This window comes from Lolium rigidum, chromosome 5 (assembly GCF_022539505.1).
Source record: "Lolium rigidum isolate FL_2022 chromosome 5, APGP_CSIRO_Lrig_0.1, whole genome shotgun sequence".
Classification (NCBI taxonomy): domain Eukaryota; kingdom Viridiplantae; phylum Streptophyta; class Magnoliopsida; order Poales; family Poaceae; genus Lolium; species Lolium rigidum.
In genome coordinates, this window is record NC_061512.1 from 50,984,080 (window position 1) to 50,987,949 (window position 3,870).

A 3,870-nucleotide genomic window follows, 5' to 3' on the forward strand; every position below is an offset into this window, starting at 1 on the left:
CAAGAAACTGTAGACCTGGCAGGTGTTGGCGTTTTGCAGATCCTGATGACTCAAGCGGAGCTTGTCCGTATCCAACCTTATTTTCGCAGTTTTTAATCGTTAAACTCCTCAAGAATACCAAGCATTGGAGCACTTTATCTGGCCAATGGATGAGCACATCGCAACTATAAATTTTCAACTCTTCAAGATGCCCAAAATAGTCCCATGGCTCTAGTGCATCTGATCCAAAGAATGAGTTGCAACATTCTAACTCCATAATGATTACATTTCTTCTTGTTGTCCACTGGTTCCATTTTGCTGGTGTTTTCTAGATTCAATTTTGCTGGTGTTGCCTACCCAATGGAGGATCTCTTGATTGCAATCTTCGATTTTTAATTCACTAAGTTTTGGTGCTTCAAGTAAATTTATCAGCCTCGGGCACTCCTGAATTGATAGTTCCTCAAGCAAAGGAAACAATATATCTTCTCCTTCACCTGCAGCATCCCAACTCTGGAAGCTCGCCAATTTCATTTTGAGTACCTTTAGAGTAGGAAACGGTGAGCGTACCAATCTATAACGACCTCCACTACAAGGTTCTTGCGGCAATGGTGTTTCAGGTAATGCTCTCAGCTTTCCGCAATACCTAATAAACAACTTCTCAAGAACAAGAAATATTATCTTTCCTTCTTGCCACTCATTTATTTCCCACCATCTCTCAAAATCCAACAGATGTTCTAGTGTAAGTTGCTTCGGTTTTGGGGAAGTATAAGATGTACCACATCTGAACAAAACTTGCAATTTTTCACAATGATAAAGATGGATCTAAATCATGTTTTGCAACATACCCATACAATTCCCTCCATAGGAATATATCTTCAGAACCTGTAGCCCAGCATGAGCTTTGAAATTACTGAGCACCTCGCTGTCACAAATAGAAGTCCATCTTAATGTCAGTTCTTTGAGATCCTTCTTGTTTCCGAGGTTTGCCAATTTTGCCACCAAGTTTCAAATGTTGTAGCTCTGCAACATCACTGTAATCAGAGGCAGTAACTGCTGCTACAAAACAAGTAAGCTCTTGTAGCTTAGTGATTTTTCCGAGTTCTAGAGGCATGCTGTTCGAGCTCAGACATCTATGAGTGTAAAGGTGATGAAGGGAAGTCATACACTTCATTTCCTTGGAAGTCGATCAAGATGGGAGCAGTTTGGAAAGGTCCACCATTTGTAGGTTATATAGAATACTTATATCTTCAGGAAGTGCTTTGATATTACTGTCTGAGAGATCAAGGTACCTCAAAAGATGCAGATACTTTGGTTTCAGTGGAAATGATTCTCTCCTCGTATGAAGCTTCAAGGCATGCAAGAGCTGTATTTTGACAGATGTTGCAATAGGCTTTCCATAGGACTATCGCGACAAGAAAAAATGCCTAGCAATATCTGAAAGCCACTCGGTTTCAGTTGGTTTTTTATTTGCAACAAAACATTCCTTTTCCATAATAGACACTGCAATATCATGCAGAGGGCCGACCCCTCGAGGGCTTGGGCTGACTTCAACATTCACTACCCAGCCTTTGCACCGCTGTCTTCGAATCGGCCACTGTGTATGTGGTTGGAAATGGGGAGAGCGCCCGCTTCTGGAAGGATCGGTGGCTAGGCGGGGAAAGGGTAGCTGACATTGCCCCCATTGTGGTTAGGCGGGTCACCAAGAGGCGGTTGACCGCCTGCTCGGTCAAGGAGGGTCTCTCCGGCCAATGGCTCCAAGATTGCAGACCAGACATGACCGAGGATGCGCTCGCCGAGTTCTTCTTGCTCTGTCATAGACTTGCCAACTTTGCTCTTGTTCCGGATAGAGAGGATGTGCTGGTGTGGCGATGGTCGGGCGATGGTATCTACTCTTCCAAGTCGGCTTATGAGGCCTTTTTCGCCAGCTCGGTGCGGGCTACGGTCTCCGAGGAGATATGGCGCTCGAGAGCGCCTTACAGCTGCAAGTTCTTCGCATGGCTCGCCTCAAAGAACCGTTGTTGGACTGTCGAGGACTCCCTTGCCCTGTAGCATGCCCACTGTGTGATCAGGAGCCGGAATCCTTGCAACATTTGCTTCTTGGTTGTGTGGTAGCCCGTGAGGTTTGGTCTTGGGCGTTGAGGCGATGGGACAAACTAGATTGGCTCCCAGGAGTAGACACGAAGTTAGTGGACTGGTGGACGTCTCGTTCGTGCCCGGCGACGCAGAAGCGAGACTTGTGGACGGCGCTCATCCTTGTCTTCTGGTGCATTTGGCGTCACCGGAATGACATCGTCTTTAATGGAGCGGTGGCATCTCAAGTGGCCATCAAGGAGAAGATCAAGGAGGAGTACGAGAGTTGGCGCCGGGCTAAGCTCTTCCACGGCACTAGGTTTGGGTTCCCCGACCCTAGTGTAACTCTATGGCAGTTGGGAGAGTAGGTGTGAATGGGGAGCTGCCACCTCTTGTTGGCAGTACAACTTTGCCTTCTTGGCACCCTTCTATATGATTGATACACCTCTCTATGGTGTATTCTTGAAAACAACTACAATATCATGCATAAGATCATGGATTCGACATGTAGTTCAATAATACCCCCCAGTAGTCTTTACTTTCCTCTATTGTCCAGAAAGAATGACTTTGAGGCTAGCTCACTGAAAAATTGTTTTCCGCTGGTTTCAAGTATATCTTCCTTGTGTTTGGGGATAAGGCCGTTTGCGATCCAAAGTTGGATCAGCTTGTCCACACCTATCTTGTAACCCTTGGGAAATAGTGCACAGAAAGCAAAGCATTGTTTCATGTGTGATGGCAAGTCGTTGTAGCTAAGCTTTAGTATTTGCATAATTCCAGTTTCCTCGATGCAAATGCTACTGCTAGATGACATAGCCATCCATTCTTCCATGCTGGTCTTGGTACCAAATACAGAGCCCAGAGCGGTTGCAGCCAAAGGAGAGCCAGAACATCTCTTCACAATCTCACCAACCATCTCAACTAGCCCGGCAGGCTTTTCTTTCTTCGAACTGAATGCTCTAGCCTCAATAATTTCTTTTATGAAGGTGTCCTCCAAAACATTGAGATTGTAGGCTCTATTTGCACCCATTATTTCAGCAACTTGATTATCACGAGTGGTTGTCAACAGTACACTACCAGTGCCACCATGTTAAAGACATACATTTAGGAAGTTATTGGCATTCATGAAATTGGTCAATATCTGCAGCTCTGGAAGAGGATCCAAAACACCACACTAAACAACCAGCCTTATTGACTTGCATGGAAGTGGAACACTGGGACCAACACAGCCAGCTCGTGCTACCTAGCTACCTTCCATGGATCAACTACTTGTTACTCCTGAAAGATGATATGGAAAACATGGGCACCGCCAAAGGTGAAATTCTTCCAGTGGCTTGCAAACCTGGACATGTGTTGGACCGCGGAGCGCCTAGCTTGGCATGGCCTACCCCACCATCCTCGACACCTTCTCTGCGATCAAGCACTTGAGCCGATGCAACACTTCATGCTTGGATGCCCCTTTGCCCAACAGGTGTGGCATGAAATCCTTGCCTAGCTAAGAATGACAACCAGACCACCAGAGGATGAAACATCCCTCATGGAATGGTGGCACAGGGCAAAGCAAGACACACCCATGCTGCTACGCAAGGGCCTGGCCACCACCACCTTGATGATCCTAGGTGGAGCTTAGTTGGAGCAAAACCAGGCCATGGCCCGCCCAGGTTTTCTGCCAAAAAGTTATTAACGCCTATGCGTTTGATGCCCAGCAGACCAAACCGTGATGCTCCTCTCTGTAGGCTGCATCTTCCTCGCCTTCCTCTCAACGTTCTCCGGGGAGCCATGGCCATGAGGGCTCTTCGCTAGGGTTAGCACTTTAGATAGAAA